Below are 27,166 nucleotides of genomic sequence, written 5' to 3' on the forward strand. Positions count from 1 at the left end.
TCTTTGGAGGTGGAAACCTACTGCGCAGTTTGGCCTCCAAAATACCCCACAAAGGTTCAATTGTATTAAGATCAGGGAATTGAGCGGGCCACACGAGGTGTTGCAGTTCATCATCGTGTTCATCAAGCCCGTCTCCGACAATTCCAGCAGTATGAACGGGCGAATTACATCTTGGAACACAGTCAATAGTCAGGGAACTAATATTGCACCATCGAATGAAGATGATCGGCCAGAATACTGACATAAAATGCTGCTTTAACCCGCCCATCCAGGACAACAAGTAGGCCGAAGCCATGGTGAGACATGACGCCCCACAACATCACTTATCCCCCTCCATGCTTAACAGTAGAAAGGAGACAGTCAATATCATAAGTTTGTGCTGGCGTTCTCCAAACGTAAACACGTCCGTTAATCTGGAATAATGTGAATGACGATTCGTCTGACCAGATGACATTCTACCATTGTTGTTGTGTCCAATTCTTATGTTCGTGACACCATGTTTGTTGTTTCAAGGCATTGCATGGTGTCACCAATGATTTTGGAATAGTCGCTCTACCTTGTATGCTTGCTGTATGCAGTTCCCCAAGTAGCACAAAGATATAGATCTATATCGTAAAATTTCAGTTTCCAATATAGATCTATATCAGGTCACGATATCGTTCTGGCTAAAAAAGGCATAGTCAGAGATAAATAGATCTATATCGTGAATATGATATATTCAAATACTTCGAATTTTGAACGATAGATGGCGCCCTTTCAGAAGGAAAAAAAAAAGTGTATTTTCTGTAGGTTGGTGGGTTTGAACCCATGTACACTGAACCCTTCCCATCTGTAACTCCGCATCTTACCAACCCACCACAACAGAACTGACTACAGGATGTTATTATCACATTAGTTTACAAGTAATGGTTTGTTTTATTTGTGTTTTCAATTAAATTTATTCATTTTCTTATGTATGCACACAAAAATTACAAAATAGAGAAATAGTGAGATATATTTATCATTTTGAGGCAGATAATTGAAAAAATTATATTATAAATAAGGATATTATATATAAACCCAAGAAACAAATTAATGTATTGTACGTGTAGTATATTAATTATTTATTTAAAATTATTAATTTATGCTAATAAAACATAATAAAAATATGCAACACAAAAAAGTTAAAACTCTCAAAGTATGGTGAAAAATGAAAACACATCAAAGTGAAAAAATAAATAATAAATAGTTTTAAGAAAAACACACATATACAACAAAAACAAGAGCAAATTTTTCTAACTTAAAAAAATATGTGCAATTATAAAGTGGCAATTAAAGTTACGGTGGATAAGTTGTTGCTCCCTACTAAAATACCAACATCTACGATGTAAAACATACACAGTAAGGATTCAATTATAACTGATGAAATGATTTTGATATATCAACATAATTAATCCTATTAAAATCAAAATTTCTTATGAAAAATTATTCATTCAAACGTTTTTAATTTCCATTCAAACAAAAAATTGTACGCTCGACTTTAAATTTTCTCCAAATTTTTATTTGAAGGCAATATTTTTATTTAAATGGACACAATATGTTAATATATCAGCATATTGTGTATCTGATATATATCTTTGTCAGGTTCACGATATAGATGTATGTCATGTTGAGGATATAGAACTATGTCTTCTTTGAAAGATCTATATCAGGTCTATATCGAGAATCTGATATAGATCTTTGTCAGGTTCATGATATAGATCCATGTTTTTCAAACTATATTAAAATAATTTATTGTCCCAAGTTGTCGTCCTTTTAAGTAGAGATTATTCACATGGAATCAAATACATATTCGACTGAAAAATTAAAGACTTGATCAATTAACATCATAAATAATTTGCACCATATAGCACAAGATCGTTCTATATCATAGTTATGACATCTGATATTCCTCTGACATTTCGATATATAACGATATGGTCCAGATATTGTACTATATCGTTGTGCTACTGGGGTCACGGCGGATAGTTTTGTCGATAAACCTTCCTGTGTGTTCATCTCAAATGTTATCTGGGATACTGTTATCTTGTGCTTTCTTGGCCACACACAATCCGCTTCAAAACCCTTCTGGGTCTATCAGCCATCTTCGACTTTCGGCCACTGTTATGCTTGGTAGATGATGTCTTTCCCTGTTTGCTATAGGCTGTCATTACCATCGACACAGTACTTCTCCCGACACCAACAAGGGTGGCCGTTTTCATTACTGTGGCCCCGGCAAGACGGGCTCCAACAATCATGCCTCTTTCTAAATCTGTGAGGTCAGCCATAACGAAGTTTTAACGCCCCAATATACATCGCATCCGAACGCTATCACTGTTACGACTAGACTAATGTGTGCACATTATCGCCCACTAAGTGGAACTCTTGCACACTAGAGGGCGGGAGTATACGAAAGGTTCCCTCCAGTGTTGTTTTTTTTGCACAGGTGTTCACATTGTTTTGTCCAACCCCTGTATTTGTCATAAATTGAGAAAAAATGATTTTTATTTATTTTTTTAAATCTTTTTTTGAATAATAACGTGATCTTCACGTATTCCCAAGAGATCAGCATGATCCGTCCAGGGAATGTGAATAAGTTCGCGTCTTTTTGTCTGCTTTGTTACTTGCATTAAAAATCCAAGCAGTTCATGCGGAATATAACTCATAGAAAAATTCCAGCTATAAGAACCATTGAAAAAAAAAGATAAAAAGCTTCAAATACTTAAAAGTTTTTTCCTGGGTCAGAGGAACGCGAATTTTTTATTATTAGAGTTTTAATTTTCCACGCAACGTATAGATGGCAGCATCACTATTTTTTGGATCAATAATTTTGCATTTTATTTAGGGTTACCATCCGTCCTCCTTTTTGGTGTCATTTCAAGCGTCCAACGTTTTAGAAAATTCGTTCTTTTTTCCCCTTTTTCAGGTTCCGGAATCACTTTTTTTTCACTCTGAAACCAATATCTGTTCATTAGGATGAGTGTTTGCGTGTGTATGTTCCCCCCCCCCCCCACACATTTTTACACGTTTTGACCGACGCCCGCGAAATTCCCAGACGAATCCAAGTTGCCTCCAAACAGGGCAGATGCTATTTCAACCATGGCCCAGTTTGCCTCAGGATAACATGAAAAAGGCAGTCAGAAAAACAGCTTTGATAGAAGAAAACCGCAATATCCATTTTGAGAATACTATTGTTTGCTCACCAACAGCAGATGCCGTGTACTGAAGTGGGGAGAGAGTTTCCTATTCCATACAGAAATAAAGAAAATAGGATGCAAACAACACTCAATGCTGATTGAGGAATAAGCATTGAGTGTCGTGTTTGTATCCTATTTTTTGATACAAACACTCCAAGATCTTGCAAAAAACCACTTCCAAAAGATTTAAAAAAAACTTCAAGGGATATAAGAAGAAACCCGCCCTTTCCTTGCTTTCGGCGAAGTAATAAAACTGACCAGCGAGAGACAGATACGGGCACAGTTCATTAAAAGCGAGGGGAGACGGATGATTTTTTCTTTTTTGCTCCAACTGATAATGGCTGTGCTAGACGCACACATATATCAAAATGTGGAGATCCTTCAAGTCCAAGATTATTGTATAGCTTTTTGGTAGACATCACCCTACCCCCTCCTTTTCGCCTGGTCTGAAATTCTGAAGGGAAAAAAGATTAACCAATAGCAGTAGTGGCTCGTGGTCGAATGTTCTGGGGGGGGGGGCGACAAAACAAAATTTCATGCTCGATACCAGTAGTCAATTTTCACAAATATGATTTTTCTGATTTATTTACTCCAATTAATTAGATAATTTGTGTATTGAAATTTTATTTTCGATACGTCTGCTCAAAAAAAAAAAAATTAAGCTCAACCTGGCTGTGTCGAATTGAGCAGTGAGTACAGTATGCCTGACCACAACTTTTTCCAAAAGATACTGAATTTATACAGGGTATCTCAGTTTCCAGGTTTAAGAAATTCTAAGAAGTGTAGGGCGCACCCAGATGACTCGGAATAACATAACAATGCGGAGTCACAAATGCTTTTCTGATACGGTAGGGTACATTAAAAACACCACGTAAGTGAATTTTTGAACACGCGTTTCAACAAATAACACAGGTCAAAGAAGGTGTTTGAAGTATCGTCTACGAGCTGTAATGCGGGACTCGCATCTCTGGCGCATGAAATTCTGAACAGCATTCTGGAAAGTTCCGGCTTGTCTCGGACTTCCCTGCTTTGCGTGCAGCCAGTTCGTCGGCGCTGATATACAAGTCGAATACACTTATGACATCCTGGATATAACATAGGGTTTTATGTTTTACGACTTTTTAAGTCATAAAAAAGGAAAAAGTACCAAAAAAAAAAAATCTTAACCCAGTGGTGGACGAACTTTTTTAAGAGCGGGCTAAAAAACAAAGAGAAAAATTTGGTGGGTCGGACATATTCAGCCATTTATTCATAATTGGAATTTTTAGAAATGAAGTGGGGTATGTGTTCTATACTTAGAAGACAGCCACGTTTCATTGCAAATGAAACACAATGTGTCCTTTGAAACAGAACTGTGAAAAAATAAATATAACTTCAGTATATTGATTGCACATTATGTTTAATCTTTTTGCATATGCAAAGGTTTATAAATCAATTTCTATTTAAATTCTCACAAATACATTTTCCACTTGGAAAACATGGAACAACCCCTTAAATGAATATTTTAAAAACACTGAAATTAAAAATTTCTATACTACTACTGTATTTTGAAATCTGCGGTGGGCCGGATAGAACGTCTAAGGGCCGTAGTTAAGTATTAGACTAACTAAAGAGCGAAAATAATTTGGATATAACACACTGCAGAAACAAAGCCTTGAAAAATATTAGTCTAAAACCGACATATTTCTGTACAACATTCATTGCATATGCGGGTGATATCCTAACGTTTTCTTACAAAAAGGCATGATTTTTTTTTCATGAATGAATAATTTCATATTGCATTAATAGTTGCAGTTGTCGACAGATGTTGCTACAAAAATATTTTTAACTTTATCGCTATTTGTCGGCAATGAACGTAACTATTCTGACAACAAATTTTTGTTATTTAATAAAAAATCCTGTCTTTTCATGCAAACTAAATTGTTTACGTTTTCGAATTATTGAATTTTTACCGGTTTTTTTTTGTTACTTTTTGATCACCTTATGAATATTTATTCAAGGAAAATTCTCCTTTCGAGTAAATTTTTAGTGCACATTTTGAAAAATGTAGTGCCAGCTATCAGTGAAAATGTGTAGTCAAGTACGCTTAGTAAATTATTGAACCGTATGTATAATTTAGGAAAAAAAAATTTTTTTTGTTTGGTGAACTCAAAATTTCCACAAATGTCAATAAAATTCCTACGTGGATAAATTTTTCCCAAGGATATAGGAAATTTATCACTAGTTACCATTACATAGGCGTGGGCTCGAACGCGCGCTGAGACATAACAAACTGCGTAGGGGTTTTCTTTCCCTCTCTACTATATCCTTACTTACAGAGCTTTATGGAGCGAGGTGCTACTCCTCGAGCGCTGAAAATGTGAACTAAACTTGTAAGACAATTGAATGAACGACGTCATTTGAACCCACAATTGCAAAAAGAACCACTGCTATACGCGTTTCGGAACTAGGAAGTTCCTTCATCAGTAGGCTGACCATATTTCCTCGAGAGAAATACGGGACATCGGGATTCCAAATACGGGAAAATACGGGACTTCGCCAATTATCGCCAAAACCAAACAAAGTTGCCAAATATTGTTGAAATTACGGAAAAATCACAATTGCGGGAAATGATTGCCTGCAAATTGCAGTGGATTAAAATGTATTCCACGGAAAAAAAAACGTTTACCAAGGCAAATGTGGGAGATTAATATCCCATATATAGTTGTAACTATCATAAAATAATTTGAGTTGAAAAATAATTTCAATCTTCGACTTTAATAAAGAATAAAAATTCAAGTAGGCTTCGTGTGAAATACGGGAAAAGCCGGGACACTTTTGCCAAAAAGTCGGGACTGCCAAAAAAAGAGAAAATACCGGGACTGTCCCGGGAAATACGGGACGTATGGTCACCCTATTCATCAGTAGCAAAAACAAAACAACAAATTATTAAAAATTAAAAATACTTTCGCAACCAAGCCTAAACCTGAACACAAAAACTTGATCATTTTGCCTTTCTTCCCAAACACCAGCCAACGCATCGCTAAAATCCTTCGAAAATACAACTTTTCTGTGGAATTCACCCCGTCAATAAACTTAGCTTCTCTAAACTAAAAGATCCCATTGACCCACTCAACAACTGGGGCATCTACAGCATTTCATGCCAATGCGGATTATCATAATATAGGATAAACTAAACATGCCCTCAAATACCGTTTAAATGAGCATAGAAGATACGTAACCGATCAAGACTTTAACCGATCATCCATAGCCCAACATTGCTGGTCCTTTGACCATAAATTTGACTTCTCTTCTGCCAAAATCATTCAAAAATGCCCCTTACAGTCTGACTTTCCACATCAACAAAACAAAAACCAGTTGGTCAACGACCTAACTAGCACCCCACCCTTCTCAAAAATCTGGCAACAGTTTCTACAATAATTATTCTCCATCAGCATCACTATCACGTTCTCGTTTGCGATTGGCTCTGCCATTTTTATTTTTTCTGTCCTGCCCTGCTCTTATTGCCGGTTCATTTTGAATTCGGCTCTTTTGTCTACAACAGCGAGTAACTCTCACTATAACGAGTATTTTCGTTATTTTTCTTTTATTTTTTGTTTTTGCTACTGATGAAGGAACTTCCGAAACGCATATAGCCGTGGTTCTTTTTGCAATTTTGGGTTCAAATAACGTCGTTCATTCAATTGTCTTATCTAACCCAAAACTTAATTCATTTTCTACTGAACTTGTAGTTTAGTTGAATCTCTTGCTACAAGTTATAGATAATTCTCCTGCAAATGAAAATCACAGTTTGCTTCCGAATACTTTTTCAATCAAACAGTAACAAAACCTACGGGACATATAATCATTTGAGAAATTAAACTAACATTCAGATAACTTAGGGCATCAAACTGATGACTAGAAATTCTCTTGGGGGCGCGCGCCTTCAATACGAGTCGCCCCTGACCAATGGACGGCAACATTATGACAGTTCTACTTCACAAACCTCTACCATATCATTAATATTTGTTCCTCCTTTTGTTAACAACTTATCAGGTGAGTTCGAATAACCTATTTCATAACTAAAGAACTCGGATTATATGCAAATGCATTTGCAAACTTTGACCTTTTTCAGTATTAATGAGCATACTTAATGAGCATAAATTACTAAATTACTAATGAGCATAATTAATTACCAATTATTATATTATTTTTCACACATTGCCATTTTGTGAATTAAATGGATGGGAATTCAAAGCTGATTTAGAAACACTAGACCAGTGGAAGTGTGCACTGCAACTACTAGGGACATCACCAATTTTTGTAAGGGGTTTCTGGCAATATTAATACAAACTTTTCAATGTTCTAAAGTGGTTCTTTTTTAGACTATTCTGGAGAGCCGTGGTTGGCAAAAGTTTGAGAACCACTGCATTACACTAATATATCCATGTACTAAAACACAAAACAATTGACCTCTATTTCACAACAAAAAAATGGTGGAAATACAATACTTCATTCAAAAGTTAAAATTTATTCTAAGTATTAATGAGCAAAATATCCGGTAAATTTAAATAATTTATTCACCATTTACCATATTCACCAATACGAGCTGGGAATTACACATAATCCCCGGTAAATGTGAAAAATAAAATTTATTAAACTTACAATAATGGTTGGTAACTATGCATAATAGTCGGTGATTGTGCATAATGGGCGGTCAAATTTGTCAAATTTCCGTAACATAGGCTATATAGTACTAATGGTAACCTCGTCAAACAAAATTTCCCCTAAAAATTTCCCTTTTGACTAAATTTTTCCCACGCATTCCGAAAAAAATGCGTTGCCATCTACTGGGGAAAATACGTAGTAAAGTATTTTATAGTTTTTTCAAATAATTATTTAGTTTGATGAACTCTCAAAATTTCCCATGTGGACAAATTAAACCCAATTTTTTTCCCACAAATATGGGAAATTTCCCATGAGTTACCATCACTATAGTTAGGGTTATAACCATCCTCCTTTTTGATGTCGTTTCAAATGTCCTCCTACGTTTCGGAAAAAAGAAATTTGCTCTTTTGTCCTCCTTTTCAGGTTTCTGGAATTACTTTTTATTTTTTCCGGGGAAAATTTTTTCCCCCACTTTGAAACATACTGTATATTTCTCCATCGATATATGAGTGTTTTTGTGTTTTTTTTCCCCACACGCATTCACCAATAGCAGTCAAAATTCATAGAATTTTTTGTTTTTACTTTTTTTAGCAGTTCTGGTTTGGAGTTGAGAAAAATTAATGTTGTGCCAGGATTCATTGGTCGGAATAGTGGCGCCATCTATTGTGAAAATTTGGATAAGTAACGTCACTAAGGGTGCACTCGCGTCCCAGGGCCGTCTTAAGAGTATCATGGGCCCCCGGGCCAAGTGGTTTTTCGGAGGCCCAGAAACCTGAAAAGGACAATAGGCTGAATTTTCCGAAACGTAAGGACTCCTGATGACATCAAGAAGGGGCGTCTGGTTCATTTTTTGGTTCTGGTAACCCTATCTATCTCTCTCCATATTTGTTTGGGACCAAACTTAGGGTTAGCAAACGTCCTCTTTTTTTTAATGCCATTTCGAGCGTCCTCAGTGATGGTAACTCCTGGGAAAGTTCCCATATTCGTGGGAAAAATTGGTCAACTTGGGAAATTTCTTGGCGTTTGTGGGAAATTTTGAATGTTCAGCAAACAAAAGAATTTTTTTTGAAAAAAAAAAAATAAATGCAAAACAATGCTTTTTTAGTGTAAAATACTTGATTACATACTTCCACCAATAGATGGCAGCACAATTTTCGGAATATGTGGGAAAAATTTAGTCAAACGGGAAATTTTCGAGGGAAATTTTGCTTGACGAGGTTACCATCACTGAGCGTCCTCCTACGTTTCGGAAAATTCTCCCTTTTCTCCTCCTTTTTAGGTTTTCGAAACAATTTTTTTTCCTGGGGAAATTTTCTTTCACTCTGAAACATATCTTGTCATTGATATGAGAGTTTTTGTGTGGTTTTTTTTTTTCGCTTTGACCAGTTGCCGTTGAAATTCTTAGAATACAAAAACCCAAAATGCCCCTAAGCAGGGCAGATGCTATATATAGGGACAATATGAAAAAGACAGTCCGAAAAAAAAACCGCTCTGGAAAATGAAAACCGTAGCATCCATTTTTAGAATATCATTGTTTGCTCACAAAATGTCCTGTATTGAAGTAGGGAGGGAGCATAGGCGGAGATTGACTTGGAAGTCTGGGGGGGGGGCAAAGGTCATTATTGCTGGGGGGGGGGCACGATGATGATGGCAGCTCATATATACATTAGATCAGTCGACTCCACCTGTGACGCTGGGGGGGGCAATGCCCGCCCACGCCCCCCCGTATCTCCGCCCGTGGGAGGGAGGTGTGCTCTTCCATTCAGAAATAAATAAAATGGAATGCAAACAACACTGAATGCCGATTCCTATGGCAAATAGCCTCTGGTTAAAAAAAAGCTACGATCCCGAAAAAAAAAAGAAAACCTGAGGATAAAGCTTTCAGGAATGCCAATAAATGTAACAAAAGTATTGTTCTTGTTCAACAAAAATACCACAAAGCAATAAAACTGCCCCCCAGACGGGGGAAAACAATTCATTATAAAACCGAAGGGAGATGGATCAGCATATTGTTTCTTTTCCTTCTGTTTTTTATAGTGGCTGTTGGGAAAATTATTGTAACCATAGGATTTTTTGACAAGTATAGAAGCGCCATCTGTTTTTAAAATTGGGAAAGTGATTTTACCAAGGGTATGTGCACACAGATGTCTTCCTTTCTCAGTTTTCGAATCTAGTAATTCCTATGGGCGGAGATGTGGGGGGGGGGGGGGCATCGCCCTCCCCATCGGCATCGAAGGTGGAGTCGACTGATCTTATGCATATATGTATATATGAATTGGCATCATCATCATTGTGCCCCGGAAATAATGACCATGCCCCCCAGACTTCCAAGTCTATCTCCGCTTATGGTAATTCCTACCTTATCGCCTATCCTCAATACTGTACAAAGTTTACACTTATGTTAATATCGTTTTCTGATAGCTTTCAAGATTTTCTATTGTCTGTCCGAAAATATAAATGGCTTTGGGAGAAAATGATAATCTTCATTTCAATGAATCTAATAAAGCTTGCATATGTGTTGGTGGGGGCCTGCAAAGGTGCAGACAGGCTCGAGTAATCTAGTCGATGTAATACGCTCTACAATCGATGTAATACGATGTAGTAACGCCCTCTACTGCCCTTGCTGTTGCAATTCGACCGCTCACTCTCTATGATCAAAAATGCTTGTTTAGGAATCTTATATCATCTCTTAAAGTTTTTCCCATGAATTTAAAATCAATCTGTATATGAGACGACAGGAAAACTTTCAGCCCCTCCCTCAATGTTTCATTCATGTCGGCACCTGTAATATGAGTGCAACATATCGAATTAATATTTAACTGAATGTCGAAGGAATCTGACAAATTTGAAGTCACTGGATAAAAATATATATTTATCTTCAAGAAGAGCTGAAGTCATATTTTTGGAAGTACCAGGAGATTAAGAAAAATTTGTCGAAGTAGCTATAGGAATGAAAACAGCCGCATATTTAGTTTATCTTCTATGAAATATGAATTAATGAAGAAATAAAAAAAATTGTTATTGTAATCATAATTGTAGGTAATTGTTATTGTAAATGTATTGTCGGATAATCAGCATGGGTTCAGGAAGGGGAAATCATGTGTGACTAACCTCCTTTGCTTTTATGATCACGTAGCTTTGAAGTAGCCCTTACACATAGCTTTGTATAAGGGCAAAAATGATTTGATTGATACCTTGATTTCCAGAAGGCATTTTATCGGGTCCAACATGGTAAACTCTTGAAGCGTTTACACGAGATTGGGATTGGGGGCAATTTACTGAATTGGATAGAATCGTGGTTAAGAGATAGGTCACAACGAGTTATGGTGAACGGGTAATTCTCTGGTTGGACAGACGTCACAAGTGGAGTTCTTTAAGGAAGTGTCCTTGGCCCAGGACCCATACTTTTTATCACTTGTTATTGATGAACTCGATCAGGGTATCGATGGGATTGCTGGATTGCTAGCAAATTCGTAGATGACGTGAAGCTAATGGGGGTAATCGGGAATCAAAGCGACAAGGAGTTGCTCCAGACCAACTTAAACAGGATTGCAGCATGGGCAAATGAATGGAACATGAAGTTTAGCGTTGACAAGTGCATGGTCGCTCATTTTGGTTCGAACAACCCACGGTTCTCTTACGAGTTAAATGGTGTCACTATCCCGGATGCAACTAGGGTCACCGATTTGGGAATTCTCATTGACGAGCGGCTTAGGTTTTCTGAACATTGTTCAGCAGTGGTTAAAAAAGCGAATAGAATGCTTGGTTTCATTTTCAAAAAGGTCTCTTCGCATTCCCCTAAAGTCATTCTTCCGCTTTTCCGAGGCTCGTCATGGACTGGAGTATGCTGTGAGGTTTTCGAGACCAATACCTACAGAGGGACGTGGAAGCTATCCTTCTCGAATTACTTAGAATTAGACAACCATAAGTATTCTTTATGGGCATTGTATATTATTTCATCATGTATATATATTGTTTGTAATTGCATTTTTAATTGGGTTGCTGTATTTTTGAAATATATGACATCCATATTTGTTCTGGGCCTCTTTTTCTCAGCTACCTCATTGGTCATTTTGCCTGTTGTGGCGTTGTATTTGTATTTGTATATGAAATATCTCAAAACGAGCATTTATCATTTTTAAAAGTACGTATATAGAGCTTAATTGAGGCCTGGCCGCATTCATGTGCAAAATATCTTTTAAATCAGTTGTTTTTATAACACGTTGTATTTCTATTTCATTATGTTTTGAGCATTTCAAACGGGTATGTACCAATTATGAGCGGAGTACAAAGTCGAGGTTCTAAGCCAGACTTTTGCAGTCGGAGGTTGGTGTATGTATTTGAAAAGGATAAACATATGCTGAATATAAAAACGAACATCAATAAATGTATGAATCGTCCTTTAAGTATCTTCTATTATTTATAGCAAAGCAATGATCCTCAAAATAAATCACGTATCGATTAATGAATCATACCACAGAAAAAATATAAAATGTGAAAGCGGTTATTATTTACAGACGTTCCTCTTCCCAATTAATGACAAAACCCTATAAAACAAACGACAAAATGACAACCAAAAGTACAACAAGTGAGTTGGGTTACACATCTTTCTTTGTAATGAAAAATAATGTTTGAAAAAAAAAAAATACAGGTTATATACACACTATCAACGGAGCGTATATAACCGTGAACTGATAATACTTGGAATTTTCAAAATTTTAATAGAATGATTTTATTATTATTTTTTATTTAAAATGAAAATGGGGGGGGGGACATAAAACACAGATGGAGTAAATTTGTCATTGCGTCAAAGCTCGAACAGTATTAGGAGTCAGATACCACAACGACTGATGGTAGAATAGAAACGAATTTCGTGGCGTAACCGACGATTAACCCTCGCATTCCAGGTTTTACTATCACCCAGAGGAAATAAATGCTCGCATTCTTCCAATAAACGGAGAAAAAAGAGGGGTTTTCTCCTCATCCACATTCATTTTTATTCCGCCATTCGTTCTCCTTTGCTTTTACGGGCACTTAATCAGACAGATAGCAGGGATTTCTTTTATCCGATCCGATTTCTAGAGTTGTAGGTTCTTTTAACTAAAACGTTATTTGAAAAAAAAAAACCATATTGAATATATACATCCAACGGGTGTAATATCGGTTACTCTTTTTTTTTTAAATCGATGAATAGCATTAAATGCAGTTTTTGTTGTTTTTTAATGAATAAGAATTAAAACTGAACTTTGATACACACAGTGTTTCAGTATACTGTATATTTTGTGGAATGTATAGAAAACGCACGTGTTTGACCTGGAAAGGAACAGTATGTGAGAGAGCTTCCTTTTTAGTATTCACGGAGAATATACAGTATATGGAAGGAGAAAAGCAATCTTTTACTATCAGGGAAATGTGCTTGAGATAAAAAATAAATACATATAACGAACAAAGTTTTTGAAGCATCGTAAGACAAACGAAAAGTTGGCTCTCTTTATTTTGTCAAAACTTGGAAGAAAGACCATTTCTTGAACTACATGCGATACAAGTTTCAATTTCTTCGAAAAGAACCAAACAGTTCCCTTGCTGATCGGAATTCGCTTTCAACGAAGCTATTTTGAAAGATATACATATATACATGTAAAAATACTACTATGTATAGAAATCAATGGCGGAAAATCGACGAAAAGAAAACTAGTAGCAAGAAACTTTGTTTTTACTTGGAAATATTGTTCCTTTTTTTTTATTCTCAGGAAGCACACACGATATCAACTGCTACGAGATTTACCCGACTTATCTCAGCTTAGAGTAATCCACGTTACAAGCTAAGAGTATTTGCTAAAATAGGGAAGTCGGAAGTCTTTCGAACCTGTGGGTGCTCTTCTTGAGCTTTATGTAGGGAATTTTTTTATTTCTGAATCGATTCTGGGATGCTCGGACTCATGCTACAAACTACCGGGGGTGCTCGAGCACCCCCGGCTCCGACGCTACTGCGTTAAAAATGCTTTAACGTTCTAGTAGATATGCGGTTTAGGGTATTGAAACGTACGAGAGGAAAAGGACATTTGACACACTGGAGCTAAGGTACTTTGAACAAGCCGAACACAACAGTGATTGTCGTACTGTGCATTGTTTCGTCTTTGTGTGTATGAGTAAATATACTGCACCATGCTCTTTGATTTCTACACGAGTATATATATATGTGTATTGTAAGTTACAAGGGTGGGTCCAGAGCAATGTGTCTGGAAGGAAGTGACCATGCTTTCCGAACGTGAGAGAACCAGAGCCAGGGTCGGTACTAGAAATTCTGCCACCTGAGGCGAATAATATTTTACCGCCCTTAAGATACGACTACCTGAAAAGAGTTTTCTTTCTTTGCCTCTATTACCTTGATCCCAAAGTGTTGGTCACGACCACTATGGGGAGGCATAACGTTGATGATTTAAGATGTCGCGAGTGTGAATTTCCTAAATAAAACGCCCTAATGAGATTAAATATATTAAATTTAATATGATAACTCTTCTTTGCAGGGGAAGGGTGGTCCCCATGAGCGTACCTGTTTACATTTTTTCCCATGGGTTTTGGAAAAAAGTCTGCCTCTCAAAGAATTAATTGAGCTATTTAGCACATATATATCATACAACGCATTAAAATTCTGCATAAAATTTACTAAAAATAATTTGAAGAAAAATTTTATTTAATATCAAGTATCCCAAATGTGTTTTCGCGCACTTTTATGAGAAACATGAAAATTAATAAATTAATATTTATTCTGAATCCAAAGACAAAATTTATTTATTGAAAATCCGGAAATCGCTCTCCTCATTTCCTACTTTTTAAAGTCATGATTCTCCTCGTTATAATGCTTAAATGTTGTTATGCTGCGTAGCATAAAGATAAGTTTCTTTTTATTTATACGTTGCTGCAAAATTTTCCAAGAAGTGACATCCTTGAGTTTATACGTTCAGTACGCAGGAGAGAACATAGGGGGTCTATTCCCTCTATGACGATCAAAATTGAAAATATTTTCAAATATTTTAGTAAAAATTAAAATATTGGAAGAAAATACCTTTATACTGTGTGTTATATTTATTCGTTTCTGTTAATTTAAAATGCTTTTTGAAGGTCAGTAGCTCAAATTTCTCTGGGAGAAATTCGGCGTGCTTCCCCAAAACCAATGTGCCCCTCTAGAGGTCGATCTTTTGTTTGTTTGTTCCATGAATTTAGAATCACCCTATATTACATGTGAAAAACCTCAATGAACTAGCATCCCTTCCACCACCTATCAAATATAACTGTTACAATTTTTCGTTTAAAATTAGTGACCGGATTTTGATTAATGTATCGGAAAAAAACAATATGATATCTTAGTTAATAGTATATAAGCAATAATATTAGTTGAATTACAAGGTTTGCCTAGAAATTTCAACAGTTGTTATTTGTGTATGGTAAAAAGATGTTGGTAAAACTCACAAAGTGCAATCTTCCAAGGCTTTTTGTGATTTGAATTGAAAACAATGTGAAATCCAAGGATGGCTACACTTTGCGAGTTTTACTAATGCTAATTTGCCACACACAAATAACACATGTTAAAATTTCGAGGCAAACTTGATAATTTTACTAATATTATTTCTTATAAAATATTAGCTAAAATCATATCATATTGCTTTTTTTCACGTGGCACATTAATAAAAATCCAGTTGCCAACTTCAATCAAAGAATTGTAACAGTTTTATTTGATAGGTGACGGAAGGAATTCTACTTCATTGATGTTCTTCTCATATGTAATACTGTAATACTGTACAGCTAATTGTTTTCAATATTTTCTAGAAGGCATATTTTCGCTGATGAAATTTTATTTTTACCCGTTTTATTGGTTATGGACAATAAGTTTTTCATGGTGAATAAGTTTACAAAATATGGACGTTTAAGCCCAGTTCACATGTGCAAATATTGCGATAGTATTGGGAGTGCTAGCACCCACCCACTTGACGACTTTTTTCCTTCCTAAGGAAGGAAATGGAGAGCAGTCATTGGTGAAAATTCTTGAAATTATTTCTTATGTGAACAGGGCTTTAGAGTCCGAGAAGGCTTCCATGTACACAGAGTTTTTTTGCTGCGCAGAAAAAAATTTCTTATATTGTATAAGGCAGCACGTTATTTTCTCATTTCGCACAGATATCGAAATTCTGTGAACAAAGAAACAGGTCTGTACATGTGAAATAAAAGACAATGTGCCCCCTATCTGAAAAAAAAGTTAAAGGGAACATTTCATGTAAGAATAACATTTTTTCTTTTTACTGCGAGCATCTCGGTACTCATTATTCCTCTCACCATCCTGGAGCTGGCCCATCCCCAAGACTAAAGTTTTTTGTGGGGCCTCTTCTATAGTGAATTTATAGTGTAAAAACAAACAAAAAAGAATGAGGTTTGTCTCGGGAGCCCCCGTGCTAGAACCTTGCTAGTCCTACCTTTTTAGGGGTGATAGTGCTCACTTAAACTATTGAAGATAGATGCTTGATTTCATACTCAGGAGATATTCACCGAAAACTCAGATGAACACCTTATGATTCAATGATTAGCATCATGATTATTTCAGTTAAAGCCATACGTCAGAATTCTTGTGCCATTGCTTTTCTTCTGTTGATGATTATAATCAAAGCTCTAGATTCGTTAATATGTCTCTCTATAGGCTGACAGGGCTCCAACTTCGTGAATACCAACCATGAGTTCAACCGGGCACGGCACGGAAACCCATGGCCCCACATCCCGCAGTAGGGCTCTAAGCTAAGCTAAAGGGCACAAAGGCTTGGTGGGTCTCAATTCAAACTCTACACGCCCCCCTCCCCATAATATGAATCTGCAGTGTAAAAAAACAAAAATAGAATCACATCCATTGCCCCCACATCCTGGAGCGGGCCCCTCGGTTAGACTTTTCACGGTCCCTTCTGTAGTTAATTTATAGCGTGAAAAAGCAAAACATGATGAGAACTGTCCCGGGCCCCAGGACTAGAGCCCTGTCAGCTCCCCTTCACATCTGATGGGAATTGATGAGAATCATATCTGATCGGGCTCCCGGTCGGAAGATGAACAAGAAATCCAAACTAGGGCTGCGGGATTCGACTAAAGGAAGGAAAGTCAATTGGAAAAATGGTGATAAAGAGTGGGAAGATCCTTAACAAAAAAAGAGAAGGAACCTAATTTTTTTCACAAACCAGCTTCTCTAGAGATAGGTATCACTTTTTGGAATTGCAAGAAAGGAGGTGTGTTGAGATGAATTATCCATTGGATCACCTTTAAACACCGAAAAGTATTGTAATTACCTGCGCTTATTTATCCACTCGCAATTTCCCTTCAAAATTATTTCGATGTGTAAAAATTTTCGAGACTGAAAACACCGTCATAATCTGTCATAAAAAATGCCGCCCCATGTAATCACGAGGTGACGCCCTAGGCTATCGCTTCGTCACATCGTGCCTGACGCCGGTACCTGACCAGAGCCAATACCTTCTAGAGTATCTTCTAAGGTATTGCCAGAGCAGCCTTTGAGGGTGTGTGTCAGGTGCTGCCTCACAGACCCCGCGCTCAAGAGGGTCCCGCTTCAATGTGTAGTTTATACACAATAGTAGAAATGAGCATTAAAACTAATGAAAATTCAGGATTGATGAAAATTTTAAATTGATGAAAGAACTAATTGATGAAGAAATAATTCCAGAACTAATTAAAATTTGGAATTAATACTAGGTCATAACAGGCAACATGCCCAACAAGGTGGCGGAAAAGAGAAGTCCATAATAAATATGGATGTTAAATATATCTAAAACACAGCAACCCATTATAAAAAAGCAATTATCTCATAAAACCAATAATTATGATAAAATAAAAAGATATGTATTCCGCGGTTGGGACGCTCACACGGAGAACATGACGCCTTACTTTTACCAAACCCGATATCATAGCACTTAATTAATATATTTATGAAAGAAATATTTGAAAATTAATGCGAAAAATAATTCTAGAATTCGAGAAAGAGATCATTTCAGAATTTGAGAAAGAGATCATTTCAGAATTTGAGAAAGAGATCATTTCAGAATTTGAGAAAGAGATCATTTCAGAATTTGAGAAAGAAATCATTTCAGAATTTGAGAAAGAAATCATTTCAGAAATAGTGGAAAGCTTTCAATAATTTGAGAGCCTCGTTTGATTAGAAGCTCTGTTGTTGTTGGATACCCGTTAAGACCATCGCCGCGAACTGCCAAAGCCTCCTAGATAGTATAATAATACAGTATCTAGGAGGCTTTGGAAGTGCCCCGCGTATGGTAAGGGTGGCTTTAGACAGAACTATTATTGTAGCATATTATTTTTATTCCCAGGCACTTGAGGGGGGGGGGGAGACACCCTTCCGCTCCTAGAATGAACTAAAAAAAATCACGAAATTCCGAATGATTAAATTTTCTATTTCTTGACATGGAACATTAAAACAAACACAGTAATAAAGTATAATTTATATTTATTGGTCTTGTGGAAACTAGACTTTCAACTAGGAGGAAAGAATTCAAGTTTTACGTGATTGGAGAAGGTAAATCAGAAAATAAACGTTATGAACAGAAACAAGATTCAAAGGAAATTTTTGACCAAATTTTCATTTTTGTCTACAAGATGAAAATTTTATATAATCTTACAGAAATTGCATATTCTGTGAAGTTTTTTTTCTTGTAATTTTTAAATTTGAAAAATCTCTGAGTTCAGTATTTTGGCAGAATCAACTTATCAAAAAAAAAAGGGACAATTGTCATAGATTTCTTTTCTATCATTAATATGAAATAATTGAAATGGGGAAAAAATGTTTGGAATGAAGACACTGAAGTATCTCAAACATAAGTTTCTAAAATACTGTATATTTAAAAAAACCAAAAACGTGAATTTTAGCGGTCGGTCCATTCCCTATATACCAGGGGTGGCCAACTTCTGATTGTTCAAGGGCCAACATAATGGTCATTTGCAGCGTCGCGGGTCGCACCAGGAACAAACTTCGGTGTATAAGCCGCACTAGCAAAATTACCCAGAAAACGCACAGATTTGTGTCCACCATAAGTAATAGGGTGAAAAACGGGCAAAAATTAGTCATTTTTAGAATTTTACCCTGGGCTTCACTTTTTCATAAACTGATACATATCCATTGTTTTTCTGGTTCTCAGTTAATATATATATATCAGGGTAATATGATGACTGTGGCCTAATGGATAAGACGATGGACTCGAGAGAATATATTCGGAGGCAGATAATGATATTTTTGCCGCTGTGGTGGTCGAGTGGTTATAGTGACGGACTCGCGATGCGAGGATCCGGGTTCGAACCCCACAGTGGTGGTCGGCTGAAGTTGGTTTTCTGTGGTTCCCAACTTCAAGGCGCAAATGCGAGCCGATCTCCCCGTGAAAGAGTCTCGCCACAGAGAGCAACAGTCCTACAACGATAAATCATTCAATCATAACACTTCACTCATAGTTAGAAAAACTGGTGGGTGATGGCAGCACTACACATAACAAGCATTACAGAGAAACAAAAAACTTCACGTCAGGTTTCACTACACGTACATTCCCGCATGTACCGATTCGTTAGGGGTTCCGCATGTGTGGTGTAGCAGTAGTAGGTGGCCTCCAAAAAATGGCTCGGGGAATCCATGATGTTCTTAAGTCAGCCACCTCGTTGGGCAATTTGCCTGTTGTGGCGTTGTATTTGTAAAATTCTAAAAATGACTAATTTTTGCCCGTTTTTCACCCTATTACTTATGGTGGACACAAATATATATATATATTTATTTATTCATTTATTACTAATGGACAAGAGGAAGATTACAATGCATTGAGTGAAAGCTCATGTAGGCATTGAGGGGAATGAAATGGCGGATATATAAATTCGCAAAAGACGCTACAAAACATCAATATGAAAACCGCCTAATGAAATTACCGGCATCCTACATTAAAAATCTGTTCTCGCAAGAAGTGTCAGAGAAATGGCAACACCACTAGCAAATATGCACAACTGGAAGAAAGGTCTTTGACGTAATTCCAAAAGTGGGTAAAATGAAAGAAGTGATGCCGAGAGAAATAGTAATGTTACTCACAGACAGGGCCGTCTTAAGAGCATAATGGGCCCCCGGGCCAAGTGATTTTTCTGAGGCCCTACCTGGCAAATTCCCGAAAAATTCAACCACTTCTTATTTTTCTGAGGCCCCGGGCTGTGCCCGGGTGGGCCCATGCGTTAAGACGGCACTGCTCACAGAACACGGTCCATTCGGTGAATACATGCAAAGGTTCAAAATTAACCAGACCAGCACGTGTAGATGCGGCCATTCGGGGAGCGTGATACACTATGTAACACAGTGTGAGTACACAAAGGGATACCATTTAGAAGCACCACCAAAGGGACGGGAGATCTTATGGAAATGGAAAATTATTTTACAAAGAGATCTGTAACGAGAAAACTGCAAGTCTTGATCTATCTGATGAATAATAAAGAAACTACTTTGATAACTGGAAGTAGTGAACATTCCTAGTGATTCGGAAGTAGAATCTGAAACAGATGCAGATTCAAACTAAAGGGGCGCACTTAGGCTCCTATACCATAATACTTAAGAAATACACACTGTATAATTTATGATTGGGAATCAAGGACATGTTGTGTATGAGTGAGCTATTTTGGAAAGTAAAGAATTAGTATTCCCACACACCCTATCATAAAGACGACACACTCCCCTACCCTGACGTAAACAATCGGAAGAATAAACAAATGTTTTTGTATATACACTTTCATAGTATGATAATAATTTTGTAACCTTGAATATTTGTATGAGCTCATAATGACATTTGTTCCCGATATGCGTTGTACACAGTAATGTTTATGTACATCACCAATTTATAAAAAGGGAAATTTATATTATGGAAATAACGTATAATATATTATGTAAATACACGTGAGTAATTCAAATGTGATCGCTGCCGCCCAGCACTGTGAACGGAGGCTGTGTTTGATTATTCCCGTCGAACTTTCGTAGTATAATAATAATAATAATAATAATAATTTTGTAATCTTGAATATTTGTATGAGCTCATGGTGATATTTGTTTCTAATATGTATTACCTTCATAGTAATGTTTGTGTGCATTCTCAATAGTATAAAAAAGGGAAATTTTTATAATGTAAATAATATGTGTGAGTAATTCAAATGTGAATGCCCAGCACTGTCAACGGAGCCTCTGTTTGATTATTCCCGTCACAGCGGAGGCACTGTATATATATTCTGTATACATTGTGTATTTAGACCATTCTCAAATCTCTCCCACTTCAACATGCCAACTTCTTCTTCTTACTTTCCCACAAGTCTTTTCCACACTTCTTTCGAAATGCCAGGCTGCAGTCTCCGGCCCTTATGTGCCACTGGGCGCACGTGCAATTTTTCTCCCTAGTCATTGGGTTCAGATATACATTTCAGTCAAATGACTGGTAAGTTGCATCGAGTTGATGGCTATCTTCATGGGGAGAACGACGCGAGTGATTCGATACTTGCGAACACGGGGCAAGGGGAGCCATCACTATAAATCTTCCGACGCAACTCTGCCTCTTTTGCGGTAATGGAAGTAAAGTGCTTTGCATCAGTCCGGGGTTGTGTGTGTGTGTGAGTGGTTCTATCTATCTATATATATAGATGCAATGCATCAAAAATTACTGTTTCTTTCGCAAATTAGTCCGTTTAATTACATCCATAGTTTGAATTGTACAGTCAAGACAATTTTTTTACATTTGTCTGCAATTATTTTTATCCCTTACTCCTGATTTGGCAACTGGTGGGGCTGCATGGGTCGAATAGACGCTCAAGGAATTGATTAACACACCGGTAGATTTCGAGAGGAGTTTTATTATTGGGATGGAAAGCGTGCCAAATAGTATTGACCATCCGGAATGGGTAAACTCGTGATGTTGCTAAGATAAAATGGATTAGCTTCGCATGGACTAGGCAGACTACCTGTAGATGTGATAGGATGCACACACGCATCATTATCTTGTGCTCCTGTATGTCCATGAGATTACACGGAACCAGATTCGCGATAGGCCTACATGTATTCTTATTAGTATTTAACTTACTTTCTTGGAGCAGGAATACCGGTATTTTGGTGTTGTTTCAGAAAGTTTGTCTGCTTCAACGTGGAATGTCACCAACCTGCTATGTTGAAATTTAGAGATGACTGCTTCTTTATTTTCGACAAAAAATCATTGTGTCTGGGTGTGGAATCTCTTGTTCAACGGCACAATATGAACCCGACCACCTCATGTGACACATTTTTGCTCTTTGGAATTATTAGGGTCTACGAATAGTTAGATCCTAATAATTCCAAAGAGCTACTTACTGCCTAGCCTAGTCAGTTGTAATTTCGAGGTGTCATTGTGAGTTGGCATTCACTTCGAAAAAAGTTTCGTCACTGAGCAGAACACCTAATATACATTCAGCTACAAATAGAGCTACAATCAAGCCACAAAAAGACAACTTGCCCAACGAGGTAGCGGAAAAAAATGGGGTAAAAATGACCATACAAACTTTAAGAGCAATACGTGTGTACGAAAAAGCAGTGTGATGAGAATATGTGTGTGGCTAACTACTATCGTCATTAGAAATAATGAATGCAAATAGTCTGTCGATCAGAGCTGGTGTGGAAAATGATGGCTTAAATAATAGGAAAATCAATTATTAATATCAATAAATTAATAAGAAAATCAATTTAATACACAGGAATTTTACCTCGTCGCAGGCAGCACAAAATCACCTCATGGGCCAGCTGTTGGCCACCGCTGGTATACAGTTGAGCCTAGATATAACGAACTCACACGTGAACGTTCACAACATCCGATATAACTGATACACGATTTTGATGTTAAGAATCCACTTGAAGCAGCGTTTCTCAACCAGACCGGGGACTATAGAGGTGGTCTTTAGAAAAACTACTTCACCACACACAAACTCCGACCATATCGCTATACTGCAGTTAACGAGTTGGGTTGGAAATGAAGGTGTTCGCTAGGGAAAATATCTTGTTATCTATATTCTACCCCCGGTTTGAACCTGACGGCACCTATCACGGTGGTAGACGAGAATTTTACCACCACGCCACTTGGGCGATCCTCAGACGGACTTGAAAATGTAATTTAAATGAAAATTATTCACTTGCATCATAAATATTACGATATTCATATAGGTTTGAATAAAATATTAGACCCATATACTTACTGTTAGTCAGTAGTTCTCAAAGTTTATGTCACTTCTCTTAGGAGTCAATCTATGTCAGAGACAAGCTGTCGATATTGGTGTGTGTCTGTTTAGTGTGCTTTGAATTGATTCTCTATTAAATTATTCTGGACTAGGAGCCGTGGATGGTGAAAGTTTAAGACCCACTACTGTAAGTTGTCCGTCGAACTGTTACAGACACGTTAATGGTTCTTCGGTTCACAAAGACTGAACGACGCTGACATAAACGAGACTGTAGTTATGCCGATACACACCTCTTTATTCGAACAGTTACAGTAATGAACAGAACCAGCACTGTATATAGCTAGAGATTGCCGTCTAGCTATAGAGGGCACTCATACTTTCTCGGAATAGTACAGTAGTTCTTCACATTCCGACTTTGTTTCTAAAAGAGAATTTCTGATTGTTTGGAACATAATCCTTTAAAAAAATTCCATTCTTGCCAAAAATTTCAGTCATAACCATGGCGACTCGTTATAAGCGATATTTTCAACACTACTTTGGTATTGCAGGTTCACTGGAATGGAAAAAATTCGTTATAACTGATACTTATTACATCAGTGTTTAACCACAATGTTTAATAACATTTCCGATGATTCCTAGAACATTAGCCTCTTCTCCCCAGAGGCACACATATCGCACACCAACAAGAATAACGTAACTCAAAAATTTACGAATTTGAGTTAATTCCATATTCAAAACAACAATTTTTTTCTCCACAAGTCAGTAATATTGACATTCCTATAGCCACAAAACTGGCCACTGAGGAGCAAAAATTTCGTTCCAGTAGACAGCCTTCTGCGTTGGAAAAGTGAAGTTCATTTTTTTGTTATTCTGCAATTTTAGATTTTTTGAGTTATGAGTTATTCTTGCTGGTGTGCGATATATGTACCTTCATTTTTAACGGTTTTAAATGGTTTTATAATGATTCTTTTTCCAAGTTACGCTCTGAGGTACACATATATGTACCTAACTCAAATGGTCCTAATAAAGATATCGACCAAAATTGATTAATTAATCAATTTATTTTTATTTTTAAAGGGCATTTTGACATACAAAAAAACACGAATCGATCAAAATTTTTTTTTTCATAGCCAGTTTTGGTTCTCACAGTTTAAAGAGGTTATAGGTAATTTCTTGGTTTTTGTAATCTTTTTTTATCATACTGTTCAGAAAATCTTTTCATTTAAATGTCAGTTCTCTTTGAATTTTGCATTTTCGATTGCACTTTCCTTAGTTAAAAAAACAATTATTTGAAATAGAGAAAAACCGCGCGATGTCACTCTCCTAAAGTACGAAAGACTGAATAACAAGCGAAAATGGGTGAAGTTTGGAAAGAAAATTACAAAATTTTCTTTCCGAACTTTGTCCATCTCCTCTTTAGTACCCAGTTTTTCGTACTTTGTTAGTATCTGATAGCTTACTATAAGGAGGGAATTTTTCTCTATAAGAGCGCGTGGGAACTAGCCTTGTACGATACGACTGTATTATCCAGCAGGCTGGATTTAGGTTTGATGGGGCCCTAGGCTATTGCAAGTAATGGGACCCGTTATATGTCCAACTCCAACTGTCCTTTGCCAACGACAAATTCTCAATGTTTTTTTGTGTTGAAAAAATGATACATGGTAATTCATACAAATGTAAGCTCTTCACCGCTGTTTTAGAAAAAGTGTTCAGGAAACTGGATTACATCCGTATCGATTTCATTCGAGCGAATGCAACCAATTGTCTTATTGGTTGTTTTTTTCAAGTTTTATAAAATAACTTTTATAATACTTCTATAGTGTAGTCCCGGCCTTATGGACCTAATATGTATCTAAATCATTTTCAACATTTGTAGTGTGAAGTAACAAAATTCTGAACTTCCTACTTTAATGTGTTAAAATTTGATCTCTGAGCAATTTCACCGAAAAGTTAGTTTGAGATTTTGAGGCACTCCGCAGACCTCGGGACGCTAGGCTACAGCCTTTCTAGCCGATAGGGAAATCTGGCACTGTGTATATCCATGCACAGCCAATGAATATTCAAGCATCCATACAGATAGGAACAAAAAATAAATAAAAGAAATAAAGAGAGAAGTCTGAAAAGACAGAGATAGAGTTTGTCCCATCCTTATCCAAGGCCGGTATTACACTGTAAAATTTTTCTAAAAGTTCTTTTATAAAATTTTGAAAATTCAACCAATAAGATTATCGGTTGCATTTGCTCGAATGTAACCTATGAGTTTTATTGGTTGGATTTTTAAAGTTTTATAAAAGGGATTTTATCAAACTTTTACAGTATAATCCCGGCCTAAGATCGTGATTACACTATAAAGGTTTCACAAAAATCCTTTTATAAAACTTGAAAAATGCAACCAATAAGCGCATCGTTTACATTCAAGCGAATGTAATCAATAGGCTTATTGGTTGTTTTTTCAAGCTTTCTAAAAGATCTTTTATCCAACTTTTATAGTGTAATCCCGGCCTTATTTACAACGCATATGTGCTCAGGTAATGGTGCGTTAAAACTAATCAAAGCTGCTATGGCGTCAATTTGACGTGAGAAGCGCCGATTATGTTTTCAATGAATAACCTTGTGGTGTCAGTCGGTCTACACATGGGCTGCTTACGCGGAGCTGCTTGGTATGCGGTTGAATAAATTTAAAATCTAGTTTTTCTTCCCGCTACCAATATGTATTTTTTTATGCAAGGTGATATTTTAATGTTTCAGAAAGAAAATAATATCTGAAATGGTTGTGGTTTTTTTTTTCCGTTTTTTTTTGTGAGGTACAACTCGCGTTAGCGGGGTGCAAGTGAAGCTCTGATGATGTACTTCAACAAATAATGAGAATACAGATAATGACGGGTTCATCAGGATTTTAAGATAAAAGTGCGCGCGATATTTCTCAGTGATCAAAAAATCATTTTTTAACCCTCTGAGTGGTACTAACGAGATATTTCGTTTTCTTTAAAGCCTTTTATTCTAGCAAAGACAAGCCCAGATATTCTGTAAAGTTGATTTCTCGATGGAATACATTTTCTTATCCCCCTTAGATTGCACCTGTTGAAAATCGTAGGAAAGTCTACTTCAGCGGTTTTCAACCTTTTTGACTCGCGGAGCCCTTTTTGGTCTATAATCTCTATGGGGCAAATCCCCGTAGGCCTATTTTTTATTTATTCATCTAAGTTATTGATTTATTTATGTGTTATTTAATATATATATATATATATATATATTTTTCAAATCTACTGGTTCTTTTTACTTTCCTCGAGCGGCCGCGGAGCCGAGCACCGGTCGAGAACCGCTGGTCTACTTCATAAAAAAGAAGGGGGGGTGGGGAATGACTTCATACCGGGTAATTCCGCCACGCTATGTTAGTAGCAAACTATAACCGGTAGGGAGGTCGCGATATGTACTGCACTTAAGCGAACAAAAGGCGAAACTGTCTCCTTATTGAGGAAAATATTTTTTTGTACTGTTTCTCTCGTTCTACTTTCTGACTTAATACATAAATCGAAATTAGTATCTTTAATCATAATTAGTATGTGTACGCATTCAACTAATATTGAGCTACATGTCTGTGCGTAATTGTTATGTGTAAGGTTGTTATGATCTATTTGATAAGATGCACACATTTCTTCGGAGATAAATGTGCGAAAATTCTGGTAGTGATATCGGATTAAAAATTTCGGAAAATGGTTCAGCAGGGATATTTCAACAGCACAATGGGCCACCAGACAAAGAGCTGATGCCCCACTACCAGTCTGGAAATATCAGCTACCTCGATTTAGAGCCTTATACGTTGTACTATAGTCCGTTTCAGGTTAACTTTGCAGTGAAGAGGAAGCTACGAGGGAACCTCATCACTCGTTGCTATGGCAACAAAAGCCTCTTAACCAATGTATCGATGCGCGGACTCGGTAAGGTATGGAAGATTTCTAGGATATCGAGCCAAAATGTCGTGGTTGCTATAGATTTTTGATAATGGTAACCAATATTTCTTTCTAATTTAAAAATTTCAAACGAAG

The sequence above is a fragment of the Pholcus phalangioides genome, unplaced genomic scaffold (genome assembly GCF_987345545.1).
Source record: "Pholcus phalangioides strain wild (caught in Gottingen) unplaced genomic scaffold, Ppha-v1.0 ptg000007l_1, whole genome shotgun sequence".
Taxonomy (NCBI): domain Eukaryota; kingdom Metazoa; phylum Arthropoda; class Arachnida; order Araneae; family Pholcidae; genus Pholcus; species Pholcus phalangioides.